Raw genomic sequence first — 10,594 nt, 5'->3', positions numbered from 1 at the left:
TAAATGATCACAATTACTTAAAATGCCTACATGGCCATAATGGCGTGTCACAATCTGATCAATATTCCCCAACTTAACACATTCCGTTTTCTCATATCTGCTGCTTTTGCCCATCTCTCTTCAAAAACTATTTCATTTTCAAGATTTGCCTCCTCTAATGTGGCTCCTGCAAGTGAGGGAGCTGCCTAATACTTCTTTTTTCTTTCAAGACATGGTTTCTCTGTGTAGCCTTGGCTGTCCTAGAACTCACTCTGTAGACCACACTTGCCTTGAACTAACAAAGACTCGCTTGCTTCTGCCTCCTGAATGCTGGAGTAAGGGCGTGCACTGCCGCACCTAACGATGCTCTTTTTCTTTTTAAATTGATTTTTATTTATGTGTGTGTGCACGCGCACATGTAAGTGCTCTCTTCCTAGGAGGCCAGAAGAGGGTGTTGGGTCCCCTAGAACTAGAGTTATAGGCCACTGTGAGGCTCTCTGTGGGTGCTGGGAACTAAACTTGAGTCCTCTGAAAAAATAGTATACACTCCTAACCACTGAACTGTCCTTCCTTCCACCCTCAATATTGACTTTAATATGGCTTGGTAAATTGTTTAATAGAAGGTTGGACATTCTCACCACAGTGCATAGCTAAGTCTATTTCCTGGTTGTCACGTTTGGTTAGAACGCTAAATTGGAGGAAAAGATACCATTGTTCTTAAATAAATAAATTATGTGGTTATTATTATTATTATGGATGAGCACGTTCCCATTTTATGATAATCTATTTTACCAGTTTTATATCACATTTCAGGACAATAGCTTAACTTTTTTCACTTGAATTCATTTTTTTCATTTGAATTCATCAAACTATTAGGTTTTTTGTTTTTTGTTTTTCTTTCTTAAAGGAACAGTGTTCACCAGAACTGGTATTGTGTGCCTGTGATTCCTGAGGGTCATGAGTTCAGATCATCCTCAGCTACAAAGTAAGTTTGAGCCAGCTTGGGTTATATGAAAGTGACTGTCTTAAAAACAAAACACCCCCCTCCCCCCAAATCAAACAAAAAACAAAAAAGTCAATTTTGGCGAGCTTTTAAAGTAACACCCCCCTTCTTCGGTGCTTATTTTCAACATTCAAGTCTAATTTTTAAAGCTTGTTGTTTGTGGAAAACATTGAGTTTCAGTTCCTCTTAGGCGTGCTGACGTCTTCCGGGCGGTTAGAGATGTGTGCTCGCGTGTGTGCGCGCACAGGGCAAGCTATTCTTACCAAGCCGTTAAAGGAAGCGTGGAGATACATTCTCAGTAAAAACTATGTGGGGCACGCGCAAGAATAGTAATAAAGCAAGACCCCCCCAATAAAAAAAAAACCTTCACAAAACCATAAAACAAATTTTGGGGAAACTGTTTTAAAGATAATTTTGTCAGTCTGGATCGTTTCGGGTAGCAATGTCAACAGATTTGGTTAAACAGGAAAAGATTTTTTTTTTTTAAAAAAAAATTAAGTTGTTGAGGTGAAATTTACCCTCTGAAAGATTCCTATGTTTAAATTTTAGAAGGGATGTTGTTGATTTGCAAAGGGCGGGTGGGCCGGCCACAGGTGCTTCTTATTTCAAATTTTTGGTGCTTCTAGGACCTGGGGAGCATCCCACTGAGTGCTGAGACCTGGCTTAGCTTTTCCTTTCTCCCTCTTAATTAGTGCTGGTTTCTCTGAGGGGAGAGGCTTTCTCCAACAGCCGCGAGCGAGCGAGCGAGCGGGGACTTCGGGGCACTTTAGACTTTTTTCTTCCTCGCAGCGCTACAGGGCCCCTCGCCGTTGCCTCCGTCTGTCACCGCGAGCATCCAAGCGCAGAAAGGAAATGCGAAGCGAGACAGCTGTACGGGAGGCTTCGCCTTCTAAAGAAGTTGACAGACAAATGGCACAGGGGTCCCTGCTCTTGCCAGCTGAGGGCTTAGCTTCCAGAAAGCGCCCCTCTAGGGGAACAAGCGAGGCAGTGTGGAGCTGCTGAAAGGCCTCATTGAGGCTACAGCCCGAGGCTCTTGTAGCTCATTGTCTGGTATGCGGCGCCCTTCCGAAACCGCTCTCCACAGTTCTGCACCCCCCAACCCCCAAATCTCAGAAACCATCCCCTGCCCTCCGTTACACTTGGTGCTTCAAATGAAATTCTCAAAAGGTATTTACTTTTGTTTGTTTTTGTTTATCTTGCGCCTTTGGGGGTCAGGCGATGATTCCCACGCTCGCTGGACTTGCTGTGTGGAAACGAGTCCCTGAGGCTGCGCTTGTGAGAACTGATGTCTGGGTAGAGGCAGCGCAGGAGTGGAGGGAAGGCGAAGCTTTAAACCATTTCTGCTGGTTCCTTGGTTTTCTTGAAGATTCGTTGGGAGAGATTTAAATATACACCAAAGAATAGCTTTCCCAAGATTTAACGTTATGAAATTGGCATCAAGGCAGTTGTAGAGCCATCCAGAGAATCTGAGAGCTCTCTTCCTAGGGAATACTTAGTCATCTGATAAAGGCTGGGAAACCAGTTACCTCTTGGGTATTAATAGAGATTTTAGGATGTGTCAGACTTGAGAAACAATGTGGCCCGAGGCCCTGTGCTTTGAAGAGTTCAGAGCCTTGAAACACACTATAATTAGTACCATGCCTTACACTAAGGCAGTGATTCTCAACCTGTGGGTCGCAGGGAAGACACCTTGTGCAAGACCTCCCGATTCCACACTCTGTCCTCTAGTCTTTTTATCTTCTGATCTCCTGGTCTTCTCTCTCTCTGAACCTTGTCTCTGAAGAATGGCCTTGGGGGTTGAGACACCACTCAGTAGCAAAATTACAGTTAAGAAGTAGCAACGAAAATAATTTTCTGGTTGGGGGTCACCGCAACATGAGGAGCTGTATAAAGGGTTGCAGTGTTAGGAAGGTTGAGAACCACTGCTTTAAAGAGAGCTCCACGTCCTTGCTCCAGGTTACATAGAGAGTTGGACTCCGAAAGGAGAGCGAGCCAGTGGTGTGAGCTGGCGTACTACGGTTGAGGTTGCCTTGTGCCTGTTAGAGGGAAAGTCAAGCAAGCCATTCTTCAGTGACACAGTTCTGAGAGAGAGGATCAGAGATCAGAAGACAGACAGACTACAGGACAGAGAAGATGAGAAAGCTTGGGCTTGGGAGGTCTTGCACAAGTTGTCTTACACCAAACATGTTCCTGGTTTTTGAGAAGGAGCTTTGTTCCTTCTCCATAAATCAGGGCCTCAGGGAGAGCCTGGGTTTGTCAGCCCAGGCCTCAAGTGTGTTTCAGTAACCACTGCTCATGGGGAGAGCTCATTTCCCGGAACATCAGCAAGTATGGCAGATTTTCAGGAGAGTATGGCTTGGACATTACAAGATAACTTGATCTCTGGTCTTTATTATTTGGGATCATACGTTAAAAAAAATCGCATCCTTCAACCCAGGTATGAAGAAGGCTTTAAATGAAATACATCAGTCAGATCCGAGCGTGTGTCTGGCAAGTGTCACTGTCAGGCATCCTAGGCTGTGAATGAGGGAGTCGTCCTATGGTTTCATTGCTGTCAAGAGACACCATGATCATGGCAACTTGTTCGTTCGTTCGTTCGTTCGTTTGTTTGTTTTTTGAGACAGAGTTTCTCTGTGTAGCCCTGGCTGTCCTGGAACTCCCTCTGCAGACCAGGCTGACTTCAAACTCAGAGATTCACCTGCCCCTGCTTCCTGAGTGCTTGGATTAAAGGTGTTCACCACCACTGCCTGGCTACCATGGCAACTGTTCTAAGGAAGACATTTAATTTGGGTTGGCTTACAGTTCAAAGGTTTAGTCGATTATTATCTTGGTAGGAAGCATTGTGGCCAACAGGTAGATGTGGCACTGGAGTGGGTTGAATCTGTAGCCAGCAGGGGGAGAGAGAGAGAGAGAGAGAGAGAGAGAGAGAGAGAGAGAGAGAGAGAGAGAGAGAGAGAGAGACAGGAGAGAGAGAGAGAGAGACCGACCCCCTGGGCCTGTCTTGAGCTTTTGAAACCACCATGCCCACTCCCAGTGACACAGTTCCTCCAACAAGGCCACTTCTCCTAATAGTGCCACTCTCTATGGGTGTGTGGGGACATTTTCATTCAAACCACCACAGACACATGATGCTGAAAAATCTACTCTTATCCTAATTACAATGAAAGCTACCAGTGCTGGGGATTTAGGGTGGGAGAAGCGGAGTTCAGGTGTTGTGAGGTTTCTCATTTTGGTATGTGTGTGTGTGTGTGTGTGTGTGTGTGTGTGTGTGTGTGTGTGTGTGTGTGTATGCACAGAGTACACGCTCATGCACAGGCTTGTGTGGGGTCCCCAGAGGTCAGGAGGGGCATTGGATCCCTTGGAACTGGAGTTCCTGGTTTGTGAACAGGTCAATGTGGGTGCTGGGTTCTGAAAAAGCAGAAAGTGCTCTTAACAGCTGCGCATCTCTCCAGCCCCAGGCTTTGCGCTTACTGAACAAGCTTGTTAGGTCACTCCACCTTTGCGGATGAACCCAGCTTTCTATAGCATTGACCCATCCCTAGGGTTGGGGACCCCTGCTATAAAGAACACAAGTTACTTCTCATAACTCTGCTGGTCTTAGACCTGGTCCCTTCCCATTCCCTGTCCTGCACTTTCCTTTGCTCACAGGATTTCTGAGAACTAAAATGACACTTAACAAAGGGAAATGTATTCCTTTTAACCGAAAGGATAATTGTTTCAACAAAAGGCTGTGCACCGGGGAGGCAGACCTGGGCAAGAGGGGTAGGGGTGGGGACCTGGGGTGGTGTTTATCTTTGGCCTCTCTGTGCATTTATTTTGGTAAATAAATGGATGATGGTGGTGATGATGATGATGATGATGATGATGATGATGATGACAAGCCTCCCCCCACACACACACTGCCAGTAAGTCCTGTGAAAGAGAGTGGGGAGGGTGAGACTCCAGGGACTTATAAATCCTCCTAAAGCATGTGGACTTTAACTCACGAGCTGTAGGGAACATGGGTATTGGATTTAAAAATCACTACCAACCTCATTCGACTGTGGAAATAGATTTTGGGAGAGGAGAAAAAGAAACGGGAGAATTGGTAGGTCCCAGCAGAAGATGGCTGCAGACACTGAGGAGAGATGGGGTCATGGCTTGAACTAGAAGCCCTAAATAGTGGCTTTGACATTCAAGAAGAGAAACTCAAGACCTTCAAACAAAAGTGTGATTCAAGACATGACTTGTGAACTAGCGGACTGGAGCAGCTAGGGGCAGCTGGAAGCCCAAGTATTGTCAAATGCAAAGCTTAAAGGAGAGAAACACACACGGTCTACACTGAATCCTGTTTCTTCATGGCCAGTACTGAAGATTGAGCTTAGGACTTGGGCGTCCTGGGCAAGCAAATGCCACCCAGTGTCAAGCCAGTGCCCAAACCTTTCTACTTCTTGAGTCAGAACCTTTCTAAACGGCCCAGGTTGGGTTTGAACTTGCCATCTTCTTGCCTTAATCTCCAGGGTAGCAGAGATCATAGACCTGTGTCACCAGGACCTCCTTACTTGCTTGATTTTTTTTTCCTTCTTTTTTGAGGCAGGGTGTCTTGTATCTCAAGCTGGCCTTGAACTCACTACATAGCTGAAGATGACCTTGAACTGTCTGATCTTCCTACCACCATCCTGCTTATTATTTTTGTGTGCTTTTTTTTTAAAACTTTATTTATATATGTGAGTACACTGTAGCTATTTTCAGACACACCAGAAGAAGGCATCAGATCCCATTACAGATGGTTGTGAGCCATCATGTGGTTGCTGGGAATTGAACTCAGGACCTTTGGAAGAGCAGCCAGTGTTCTTAACCACTGAGCCATCTCTCCAGCCCATGTGTTAAGTTTTTTAACCAAATGTTTAGTGTCCATGGAACTGGAGTTCCAGCCAGTTGTGAATCATCATGTGGGTGCTGAGAACTGAACCTGGGTCCTCTGCAAGACCAACAGTTCTGTTAACGGGAGACCCATCTTTCCAGCCTCTCAACCTCACTTTTGAGACTGACCTGGACCTGGACCTGGAGCTTGTGAATTTGCATAAGCTGGCCTGCAAACTCCAGAGATCTGCCCGTGTCTGTCTGCTTAGTCCTGGGATTACACTTGCACAGGTGAGCCTAGAGTTTTACCTGGGTTCTGGGGATCGGAACTTGGAGATCAACATACTTGGATGGAAGGCATTTTACTAACTGAGCCATCTCCTTAGCCCCTTTTCAGTGTTTTTGAGATGTGGTCTTATTACATTGCCTAGACTGGTCTTAACTTGATTTCTTCCTGCCTCAGTCTCCCAAAGAGTTTGTATTGCAGGTCTATCCTTCTAGGTCTGGCTATCATAATTTATTTAAATTGGTCTCCAAACTGATGGACAGTGGGGATGTTTCTAAGTTTAGCATTTGAAAAATATTTTAAAGAGAGAAAAGACATCAATTAAAGAAAGGAGAACTCTAGGCAGTGAGGAGTGTTTATACACAGAGAACCCTGGCATTTCTGTGCTAAGGAGCCTCTCTCCACTTGCTCAAGCTACAGAGTGAGCATTTTGTGGGGAGTGGGTGGGGGGTGCATACAAACTTTTGAGTCTATGTGTAGAGCTGAGGTGTGACTTAGGAGCTGTGCATTTCTCACAGGGAGAGATTGAAGCTGGCCATGTCAGCCACTCCATCAATCGAAGGCTGCCTAGGAGGCGAAGCTGGCTTAGATGGGAATACCACACAGCCCTCAGCAGAAATGCATTCTTTCTTATGCCTGACATCACTGTGTCGGATCCAGAGTTGACCTGTTATCTCTGTTTCTGTAGGTAGGTTTACCAGAAAAAGAAACATGAAGTATGGGGCTGCAGAAATAGCTCAGCACTGGCTGCTCTTCCAAAGGACCCAGGTTCAAATCCCAGCACCCACATGGCATTCCTGACTGTCTATAATTCCATCCCCAGGGATCTGACCCCCTCACACAGACATAGATGGAGGCAGAACACAACATCGATGTAAATAAAATAAAATAAACCCATGAAGTATTTAGAAAGCACACACATACATACAAAATAGGTTTACTTAAGGCACAGACGAGAGCATGAGCCCTTTGTCTGAGGACATCTCCCAGGAGTCTCTCCGTTTCATCTATGTACATCATGTCTTCTCCCTGCTGATGATGGGAGAATTGGCTGTAGATGCAGCCTGTTAGCATTTGGGTAACCGTGGGTACCACCACCAAGTGTTGTCCAGTTGGCTCAAGTACTAGAGAGACTTAATGAGCCAATGGATGGGAAAGGACCTGTTTTATTTTACTTTTTTTTGGGAACGCCTTGGCAGAATGGGATTTAGAAAGACAAGTGCTATCGAATCGGAGATGGAGATGATGGAGCAAATGTATCCTGTTCTTCCCCAGAGAGCGGTTCCCAAGTCAGCCCTTGCTGAACATCCCTGAAAAGGGCCATCCTTTAGGCAGTTCGTATCATTATTTCTGTTTTTTAAAAAATGGTGTGTGTGTGTGTGTGTGTGTGTGTGTGTGTGTGTGTGTGTGTGTGATTGTCCACCTTGTCAAATGGGACAGGGAGTTTCATTGGTCTAGAGCTTGCAGAATGGGCTAGGCCAGGCTGGCCAGTGGGTTCTGGGCATCCACCGACTTCATAGGCTCCTACCTCCCCGTGTGCCAAGCATTTAACAACGGAACTGTCCCCCTTACCCCAGATTTCTGTATATTAGACAGCTCTTCATGGCTGGCAGACGACCTTAACAAGCCCCTGTCTGATTGACTTCCTAGCAAAGCTTCCAGAAGGCCCGTTTTGTTCTCATGTAAGACAGCGGAGACCAGGATAAGGACCAAGTCTCAGGGGGGACAAACGTGAAGTAGCAGAATATAAGCCCGGCTGTTGCGACTGAGAAGCCCCACTGCTGTGGCTCAGGACCACTGAGGTGAGACACAACCTCCCTGCCTTCAGCCTGCTCTGGTTTGGAATTCCAAGTGGGTTCTCTAGTCATCCTTTAAGACGCTTGCCATCTCTGAGAAACTCGCATGTGCCTGTCACTTCAGCACTCGAGGCAGAGCAGGGAGGGTCACGAGTCCAGGAGCTTAAGACCAGCCTTGGGGTACGAGGGGGATGCACAGCGTTTGCAAGATGGCAGCTGTATGAGGCAAGGGAAGTGGACAAGAGTAATTCCTTTTTTTTTTTTTTAAATGAGGAAGTAGATTTAGGAATTGAGAATTATCCATTGTCAAACAACCAGTAAGAAACAGCCTAGTGGGAGCACAGCCTTCCAGACAGCGAGCTTCTGCTAATACACTTGATAGTTTCAATGTCACGTGTGATTCTCCTTGCAGTCACTCACTGAACCCATTTCCCGAGCCCCTGTCCGAGGTGCTCTCTATCTGGTTGGGAGAAAGGAAATAGACAAATGGCAACACCCAAAGGCAGGGAGGAATGCCTTTCCATTCAGAGACATTTCCCCGCTCTGTGTGTGTGGTTCTGGGGATGGAGCCAGGGCCCTGCGTGTGCTAGCCACTGACCCATACTCCCTCGTACTTCTTGTTGATTTTGAGACAGGTTATCACTGTTACTGGGGCTGACCTCAAACCTGGATCCTCCTGCCTCGGTCGGCTTCCTATTTGCTGGGACTATAAGCTGCATGGCTAGGCTGGGCTTTCAATTAAAACTTTATTTATTTATTTATTTATTTATTTATTTATTTATTTATTTGAGTGTGTGTGTGTGTGTGTGTGTGTGCATGGAGGTGGCGAATGATGGTTATGTGGAGGTCAGAGGGCAGCGATCAAAAGTTGGTTCTCTCCTTCCACCATTTTGGTAGCAGGAGCCTCTACCCACTGAGCCATCTCTCTGGCCTCTAATGCCATGCTTTGGTGGCAGCGTGACAGCAATGCTCACTCCAAAGTTACTGACCACACTACGTTCTATAAAAAGTGGGGGAAAGAAGCCACGCACGTCTATTCACGCGCACACACACGCTGGTGTGTAATCCGCCCCCACCCAGTGGAGAGCATCCCAGCTCTACATTTCCACAAATAACTGGCATTTTCTTGGCATGTTAATCTGTAGGAAATTACAGGCTGTCATGTTGTAGTTCCTCCTCAGAGAATGCCACGCAGATTACAGTGGTAAGATACACCAGTGGCACTGCCCAGCACCCCAATGGCGTTTTCCTCACCAGATACATTTACTAAAGCTTACTTCAGTAGCATGTGGGAAGAGAATTCATAGTGATTTACTTAAACAGCTATTCTCCACCCCCAGGCTGGACACCGGGGGCTCTGCTCTTGGAGCTATAGTTCCTCCTCTGAGCTATAGTCTCAGCCTAACAGCAAATTAAAACATCAGGTTATTTTCCTGCGGTCTTAGGGTAGTCCTGACTGGTCTGCAATTCACTATGTAGACCAGGCTGGCCCAGAGCTCACAGACACCTACGTGCCTCTGGGGCTCAGTCCATTCTTGTTCTATAGTAAAGGCGTTTGCTGTCCCCGCTCTTTCCCCACTGCCCATGGGTCTATTTATCCTTGTTCTCCACAGCAACATGACGCTGAAGGCAGACGCTAAAAATGAAGCGGGGCAAACTGATCAAAAATTAAACGGGGCATGGTGTGTGCGAAGGGCATTAGATTTAGAATTTTATAACAACAGTAAGATGCCCCTTTATAATGAGGACTTAATTTTTATCCACTGAGAAGTCTAGTCTTGGTCCCCCTCTACCGGGAATGCATCCTCCAGGAACCAAAACCAGGAGTCAGAGACTGGCCTGGCAAACTGAGGTTGACCCCAACATGAGGACTCTCCTAGTGTGTGCAAGATTCTGGATCTGATCCCCAGTGCTGAAAAGAAAAAGAGGTATATTCTATTTTAAAGTGAGGTAATAAACAAACAAACAACCCCTTCCCCCTGAATTTATCACCTCAGTGGCTAGTGGTTCTGTGGTGTTCCTCATATTCGTAAATTTGTGCAGCAGACCCCGGGACCTTTTCATATTGCAGTGGTGAAATCAAACCCATTCATAAACAATTCCATGCAACTGCTGCTCTATTTTCCGTCCTCCGAAGCTGGCCACACTAGATACCTCATGGAAGTGGAACCATGAGTATCTTCTGTCTTTTTGTGACTTCCGTACTCATGACAGTTCATCTGTGTTGTAGCATGGGGCAGGATGTCTCCCTCTGTTCAAGGCTACATACCGTCCCATCAAGTGTTCATATCACATTTTGTGTGGGTGTGCATGTATGGGTGGATACCCATGTTTACCTATGTGGGTGGAGGCCGGAGGTCAACCTTGGGTATTATTCCTCACGAGCCATCCACCTTGTGTTTAAGACAGGGATCAGCTCAGCTGGCTGGCAATATCTGCCTTCTTGGGACTGAGATTACAAGCCTAAGATACTAAACGTGTGTTTTACATGTGTTCTGGGGACTGAACCCAGGTCCCCAGGCTTCCATGGCAAGTACTTTACCAAATGAGCCATCTCCCAGTCCTGTCAGACAACATTTTACTCATCTGCTCATCCCCGATCACTGGACTACCCCCCACTACTCCCTCTTCTTCATTTTTTGAGACACAGTTTCTCTGTGTCCTGGAACTCTCTTTGTAGACTAGGCT

General features: G+C 46.3%; 1 long non-coding RNA gene across 1 annotated transcript; it reads left to right on the top strand.

Annotated features, from left to right (window-relative positions):
• The first annotated feature begins 886 nt into the window (after positions 1–886).
• Positions 887–2,152, top strand: LOC116895408. Its single transcript, XR_004387273.1, has 2 exons — positions 887–964; positions 1,780–2,152. It is a non-coding gene; the product is annotated as an uncharacterized LOC116895408 (long non-coding RNA).
• The last annotated feature ends 8,442 nt before the right edge of the window (positions 2,153–10,594 follow it).

This window comes from Rattus rattus, chromosome 3, assembly GCF_011064425.1.
Source record: "Rattus rattus isolate New Zealand chromosome 3, Rrattus_CSIRO_v1, whole genome shotgun sequence".
Classification (NCBI taxonomy): Eukaryota; Metazoa; Chordata; class Mammalia; order Rodentia; family Muridae; genus Rattus; species Rattus rattus.
Note: the sequence above shows the minus strand (reverse complement) of the source record. Positions and strands in the feature narration are given on the sequence as shown.